Source organism: Apium graveolens, chromosome 6, assembly GCF_009905375.1.
Source record: "Apium graveolens cultivar Ventura chromosome 6, ASM990537v1, whole genome shotgun sequence".
Lineage (NCBI taxonomy): Eukaryota > Viridiplantae > Streptophyta > Magnoliopsida > Apiales > Apiaceae > Apium > Apium graveolens.
This window is the reverse complement of record NC_133652.1, coordinates 41,862,535-41,871,097: the sequence shown is the minus strand read 5'-3', so window position 1 is coordinate 41,871,097 and position 8,563 is coordinate 41,862,535.

Here is an 8,563-nt window from a genome sequence, read left to right as displayed (position 1 = left end):
CATTAAACGAGCTAAGTTACTATCATGATACTTATAAGGGTTCCCGTAACGGTTTTAACTGTCAGCGCTACTTTAAGTAGTCCGACCATGAACTTGGCAAGAGTTCTTATTATCTTTGTGAGTTTGTTATTATATCGTCGCATCATCTCTGAGGTTTATAACGCTTAGCTCTGATATCATTTCTGTAACACCCCCAGATCCGGGGTCAGGGATCCGGGCCGTCACGGTCTTTCTTTCCACAATACCACTTCACTTAATTAATAATAATTAACCTTATACTGTGACCCCACACTAACACACACCACAACCCGTTATAGTCTCAGAGATGAAATTAAAATAAGTACAAGTCTTTGAATCCACAGTTTAAAAGTTATTACAACCCAAAATGATTACTTGATAAATTTACAGTTAATTGCCATTATCTGCCACAAGTTATAATTATACAATATTTGGTTCCCAAAAGTAGAATGTCTGATCTACAGATAGATCTACCTCTGCAGCTATAGCAGCTACGATCTCAACGGGAAGGCGCGGGACGCTTCCCACGCTCTTGCGCTGGGTCTGCTTGAGTCTGGCCATCTTTCCTAACTGTTGTTGTGTGATGAAGAAATGAAGCAAGAGTGAGCATTACAGCTCGCAAGATAATATATAGTGTTAACAATAATACAAGTATCTGAATGGATACTTACTAGAATCCTTTATCATGTGTAAGGTAATTACTTACTGGATATAAGTTTAAAAGAAGATGAAGTTACCAATTACTTCACTATACTTATACCATTTTTAGAAATCTACTTGAACTACTACTGTTCAAAGTATAATAAGATTCAAGAGGTCATCCCATAGATGGGACCATAAATTAAAACTTGAGTATATTCAATCTTTGAAATATTTTTAAAAGAAATGAAGTTACGAGATACTTCATTCAATGGAAACACCAATAAAACTGTTTGACCCTGTCAATGCTTCGGCAACCACCCATCCGTAGCCTTTCGATTGAAATGCTACGGGTAGTCTTGCAGAATTATCCAACTGGATGATGAACTCATTACGGGAGTTTGTCGCGCCAGGAAGACCACTTACAATGATCAGTCGCAGTAGTACAACCCCACCATTTTCTACATATAGAGGAGAACCTGTCGGATCTACTTGTCAACCGAACACTGGACTCCTAAGGAATGGACCGTTTTAGCGGAACTTCCAGGCCATTTTGGGTCAATATAATAAGGCTGGGCCGGCGCCACTCGACCACTTACGCCACTCCTAGTTCAGATGAAATCCATGACTCTGAAACGTAAAGCTCGTCCCCCCTTTCCCCAAGTAGAAACTTGTTGATACGGCTCCACCAAGAAGTCGTATCTAGTTGGAAAGGAAAACTCACCGATATTTCCCAGGCGATGCCTGTTAATGGATTAACTTGTTCCAAGAATTTTACTTCCCGAGTATTGGGTAAGTAATCAAAATTCTTTTATCAAGACAGCAACCTTGTTGCGAATATAAAACACACCACAGAGCCGGATCCCTCAGGTTTTGAGCGAGTATTTAAATCCCCTTCGAAAGGAGGATCTTAAATATAAAAATGAGTTTTGGGATCCGCTCTAACTTGTAAAAATCATTTTGAAGACTCGCAAAACATTTTTAAGAATGTTCGGAGTGCTGCTGATTTAATAAAATAAATCAGTCCCAATATATAAAAAAATATCTGAATATAATTATTTAAATAATATTCACATAAAGAATAATCTTTATAAAAATAATTGAAGTAGATGTTGTAAAACTTATACTTGAAATGACTATTAAATAACCAACGATATACTTATACGAAAGTAATATCTTTATTTGAATAATCAAAAGTAAGTTTGATTATCGACACATTATTCTTTAATAAAATAAATAATATTAACTAGTAATTAATCGGAGTCATAAGTCCTCAAATGAATATTCAAATAATATTCATTAAATAAAATAACGTTAAAGTTATCGAATAAACCTTATTCGATTAATAGTTTTGAAAACTATTCATATATATATATATATATATTAATATACTCGGGAGCCTCGCCTCCCGGTTTTTAGAAAAAGTTCACCTTTTGATTCCCTATACTAAGGGTAAACTCAAATATCGTTTATCTCTAGCATAGGTATTATGCAACTATAAGCATTTGAACCAACAGATATATAAATCAAGAATATGAAACAGGCATGCATATATACCATATCACATGCTACAATATATCGCAAGAATTTGTTAATAACAAATATGCATTTATCGCAAGATCATGCATATACACATATACATCACAACAACAGTTATACGGGTAGAAAACTTGCCTGAGCGACTGAGGGTTATTAATGGCTTGGGACGAGTCTGGTAACCTATAAACAACATGTGAGTTGGAATTAAACCAAAGTCACTTGTAAATCTATACTTTAACCAAATTAGACTCTAACGCTCGCTTTGCGCTTACTGATTCTCTTAAGTCACTCGAGTACCCTCGGCTCCACCATTTTTAATAATTTAACCATTACGAGTTTTAAGGCGATTCCTTCGTGAGTGTCTTACCAACTGCCTAACACACTTAACATAATTGTTTCATACACTAATTAACCCTTTTTAGGTCTTTAACCTATGTTTCAAAGTAAGGCGAGGGGTAATGTTTCATTCGCGAAACGTCATTACTTAAAACGGTCGTTTCTCCTAAACCGTACATCGGAATCAAACGAACCACATATTAAAACGAAGCTCGTAACATGAACTATCTAAACATGGCAATGGTCAAAGCCTAGCAGGGAGTTCTCGGGTCCTAATGTTATGAACAAAAGCAGTCTAAAGTAAATCGGACATTACGACGGCTATGTTTACGCGATTTCCCAATTTTATACCATTCCAATTCAATCACCAAACAACCCCAATCCATTCATACAACCAAAGTTCATCCCTATCACACTACAACAGCCCCGATCAACTCAATATTAACAATTATACTTATTCTTAAACTTGAATTAAACTATACTTAAATCCTTTAACCAAACCATAAGATTTCAACATTCAATTCACCACCATTCCAACCCAAACTCTAAACAAACAAGCTTCAAGCTACTCTTTACCATAACTATCAAAATCATCCTAATATACAAAGTAAAGCTAGGGTTTGGAGATGATATACCTTCCTTGAAGTGATGTGAGTAGCTAGGAAGCCTTAAGAAGCCTTGAGATGTCTTAGAGATGCTTGGATCTTAAAGGAAAACAAGAAAAATCCAGTTAAAAACCTTGAAATCACTATTCATTGTCTTCTTCATTGATTTCTTGGAGAAGATTAAGAATGAATTGGAGGCTTAAACTCATAAGATAGCCATAATTATGTATAAGGAGTACTAGAGAATTATCTTACCAATTTAGGAAGCTTGGAACTTGAATTTTGAAAATTCTTCTCTTTGAAAATGGAAAAAGCCGAGAGCAAGCTTCTTGGTGAGAGAAATAAAATGATTTTTGTGTTTGCTTTGTTTTGTTTTGGTTGGTTGATTTTCTTTTGATTAGTTTTGGTTAATTACCTTATTAACCTTATCTTTGTGTGGTTATAAACCAACCACATCTCCTTCCCCTTATGTCATGCTTATGTCATGCTTATGATGTCATCTTCCCTTACTTGCCCCCTTCTTATTGGTTGGATGACCTCATCATCCCTAACCTCCTTGATTAACTCCCTAATTGTTTGCCTAATGACCACTGATTTGTTATACGGTTCGCTTAACTTTCGTTCTCGTTTCTCGTTTGAGGGATCATACTCGGGATCTTATTACTTGGGTTTCCTTAACCTTTCTCAATACATTCTATTCCTTTTATGATCCTCTCTTATAATCCTTTAATTTAAATCATTTTTATCCTGTTACCTTATACTCAATTCCTTCCGTATCTAGTGGATTTCCGGGAAAAATCAAAGTGTTCGGAATTGGATTCTGACGATCTTTACATACACTTATATACCATATAGAGTACTAATAAAATCTCAGAATATCCAAAACAGAACCCCTACATAGTGTGGCATGAAAAGTTTTCTCATTCAGCAAAAACACTATTCATAAGGGTTACAAAAAGTTCAAAATTTTGGGGGTTATTACAATTTCGGTCAAAAAATGAGGAATCCTGACCGAAAGGATTAAAATCCTGATCGAAATGCATTAAAAAGGGATAAAATCATGGCCGAAAATCGACCAGGACTCCTGCTCGAAAACACCTCCTCGAAAGACCTGTCGATCAGAGCAAATTGAGGGTTAATTCGACTGGGTGGAACAGGACTCCTGGTCGAACCAGGTATTAAAAAAAAGAAGAAAAAAATTGAGGGAAGAAAAATCCTGAAAAAATCAGAATTAAAGGAAATTCCTTAAATATTTTCTGGAAAATATGAATATTCTCAGGAAAAAAAAAGGAATAAATCCAAAAATTAAAGGAAAGTCCTTAAATATTTTCTGAAAAATATGAATATTCTCAGAAAAAAAGGAATAAATCCAGAAATTAAAGGAAATTCCTTAAATATTTTCTGAAAAATATGGATATTCTCAGAAAATGAGGAATATATCCAGAAATTAAAGGAAAAATCCCAAAAATTAAGGAAAAATTCCAGAAAATTAAGAAAAAAATCCCAGAATTCAAGGAAAATTCCTGAAAATTAAGATAATTCCTAAATAATAGGGATTAAAGCAAATCGTTGTAAATGTGTAGGTCGCTCCACACTTTACGCAAAAACGGTACCCTGTAAGGGAACAAATGAACTTAACTTCTGCGAAACCTAGTCACTGTTTCCCAAAAGTTGGGGGGCAAATGATAGGGAAGAAAGTAAGGCCTGGGTATGTAATTAATTTTGCATTAATCATATCAGAATTGGGCCAACGGCTAGGCCCATTTGAGAAGGCCCAAAACCCTGAATATTAATTAATTTCATATTTAATTAATAAGGGATAAGTCAGCTGGTAAGATGAGTCCTAGTGGAGAAATAAATCCTTGTAGATTGGCCTACAAGGAACCTGGTGGGATAAGGAATCAGCTTCCTACTTCTTAGGACTCCAAAGTCCATTCTAATTCTGAGACTTGACCTTCCAGTCTCATAACCCAAGTTCAATTCAAGGACTCCCAACATCTATATAAGGGGTCTCACCCCCACTATCAGAACTACGTTTTTTGACTTGATCATTGGCATACATCAAGGTACGTAGGCATCTTGTAAGGCAGATCGAGTCACGAAACACAAGAGCAGTCAAATCGAGCCTCGAAACTCACGTTCTCTAGTAATAAATACAGCAATTAGTATACCTTAGTTTTTGATCCATAACAATGTGCAAGAAAGTTAAACGACATATAAAAGAAAACAGAGGAAATAGTCAAGAGTCTATTAATTATAATATTTATAGAGAAAAATTTAAGAGTCTCTTGGAGTTGTTCTAAATAGGGGTGAGCAAAAATTTTCATAATCGTCCAAACCGAAATTTAATGGTTTTGCAATGGTTTGGATCGGTTATGTTTCACTTTTCCAAAAACCGAAAAATAACGGTTTGGTTTGGAATTGTCTTTTATACCGCCCGTTATATCCAAACCACCCGAATATATTTAAATATATTTAATTATATATTTTGAAGATACATATATTAGATGAATTATTGATATTTATAAGTAGTTGAATCCATATTATGTTAAATATACTTGGATGTTAGATATTAAATTTAAAAGATCCAAATTATTAGATAATGAATTTGTGTAATTGATATTCATAAGTAGTTGAATCCATATTGTATTAACTTATTAAATTTATTACCTAGTACATATATGCACATTTTTTTCTTAACGGTTTAAAAGGAAAACGCCCAACCCGAACCATTATAGTTTGAGTGGTTTGGTTATACCAGTGACGTTTATGGTTACGGTAATGGTTAAGTAAAATATAAAACCGCTAAATATAGTTTGAATGGTTATGAGCTCTAAACCCGCTCATTTCACCCGATACTCACCCTAGTTCTAAATCATTAAATTCAATGAGAATTGTCCATTGACTTTAAAGTTTAAAGTACCGATGAAGTACTCCTATTTGTTATATACTCTCTGAATGACTTATAAATAGTACTATTATCTTCTGCCAAAAGAATCGCAGGTTTGCTGCTACCGCATAGTGAAGCGGAGTAGGCTGAATATCGAATAAATTAGTGAACGAGGAGCTCTGCAAACACAAGCTTATTAGTCGAACCACAAAGGTGGATTAGGAAAAAGAGAAACACATTACTCAGAGGTTTATTACAGTATCTATTAAAATATAGAGGGCCGGGTGATTTGTGTTAGATTTTTCTTCATCCAGTTTGAATTTATATATTTTGTTTATGATGATAAATTTAACCGAATAAAAGAAGTGTATTCGAATCCTGTACATGTACGTCTGATATGCATCAACTAGGAGTAACTACTGAATATGGTACCTATAGACTTCACCGGAGCATCATATTCGTAAGAACAAAATTAAGGGGTTCGATTATTTATAGAAAAAGAAAGCGTGCATGTAACACTTCATCAATCTCCTGTTAAGGAAAGCGTGTATGTAACATTCCCATTTCAAATAGATTTGAAACTACTTCCTCTCTTTACAGTTTCCTTTTTGGATGTCTCATCCAATTCTTTACGTTTCAAAACTTACCAAAAATAGTTAATGGGTCCCACCACTTTCTCACTTTTCCTTCCTTTTCACACTACTTTTACTCCACTATCTCCTCACTTCTTCCAATTTTCTTTCTCTTTTTCATTACTTTATACATAATTTTTAACCTCCGTGCCCAAACCAAATGTAAAGAATTGGTTGGGACGGAGGGAGTATTATTTTGTTAATAAGATAAAGTACCTGCTATTTATACCAACAAGTCATGATTTTTTAGAGGATGCTATAGGTTTTTTATTTATTTAAATTGTCTGCATTTGGAGTAGTAGGCTTGGATTTATTTCATACTCGAAATTGCAGACTTAACCCGGTTATCGCTTAAAATCGACCGGGGTTATCGCACTTTATTAGAGCTAATACTTCTTATCAACTAGAAATTATATCCAACTCCAACAAATGTAATATATATGAAACTTAGCGGTGGTGGATTATAAAGGAGAATTAGCAACAATTACCAAATTAATTAGCATTTCTGTTCTTGTATATATACGTACGGGAAACAACAAATCAATGAGTGTTAAGAGAAGAGGTCCGTCAGTTGTACTAGCTAGACCAAAGTTGTAAAGAGACAATAACTCTATTGAGGGTGATAATTAAAGGGGTGTGTAAATGGACCATGTTTGTTAAGGAGGTCGTCTAAAACAATTATCCTCCCCCTCTTTATTAATTTATAGGGTCCCGTCCCCCCAATTAGTTAAAAGTTAAAGGAAGACAAGCACTCAAATCACCGTAATTAGGGCTACACATAATGCACTTTAATTCAAACTAGTTGGGTTAAGAGTACTTGATTTGCAGGAGTAAAAGGCGGCATAACTTATTCTTGATGATTTCTCATTAACTAACTACTCAAAACACAAACACTAGAAATAAAGATCATCAACAACTAAAAGTTTATGGCAGGTACTCATCCATTTAGGGTCACACTAACTCATACACCATACAGTATATTACAGACAAAGGTCAAAATATGACCTAATATTTAGTGGTACCACTGTATTACTCTCCTGGAGTGGTGTCCAGTGTCCACCACTAGCTAGCTTACTAAGTTGAGCAAGAAGTAGTACACTTCTTCTTGCAGTCCATACTACATCCACCGCCACCTCCGCCACCACCATACCCCTTGCCGGATCTACTCCAAGAATTGAAACACTTAGCTGGACACCTCAGCTTCTTCCCATAACAAGGTCCCTTTATTTTACATGTTACAACAGGCCTTATCACTCCTCCACTTCCAGAGCCACCGCTAGGACCCCCGTAGCCACCACCCCAACCTCCTGAACCTCCATTACCAATTATTCCACGAAATGCTGGTGGTAGGTTACCAGGGAAACCATAACCACCACCCGGGAAGGTGCCACCAGAACCAGTACTGCTGCCGCTGCTACCAGGCTTTGGAGGGGCCCTGGAAGCAGATCCAGGTAGGGTTGACAGAGAAAGGAAGATGAGGATGAGAAAGAGAGAGAATGCATATATGATCCTACAGCTGTTCATAGTGTTTTTTTAGGTGATAAATTGAATCTGAGGAGGGAGAAGGGAAGTATATAAATGCCAAGTAGCTGAGAGAGAGAAATGGCATTTATGAAATGTGTAGATCGATAGGGGAAGAATTTTTTTTTTTTTTTTTTTACTAATTTCGAGAGGGGAAGAATTGGGTTACAGTTGAAGGAGTTTGAATATGAGGGAGGAAACTAGGGTGTGCTGTACTTAATACCCATGCTTATGTGTCCATAGTCAATACACATTTATAAGAGATTGATGTTCCTAATAATACATTCCCACATATTAAAAAAAATCCGTTCTTAATACACGATATTATATACATTTACAAAATCATTACTATTTTATACTGAAATATACTTGCATTTAGTGAA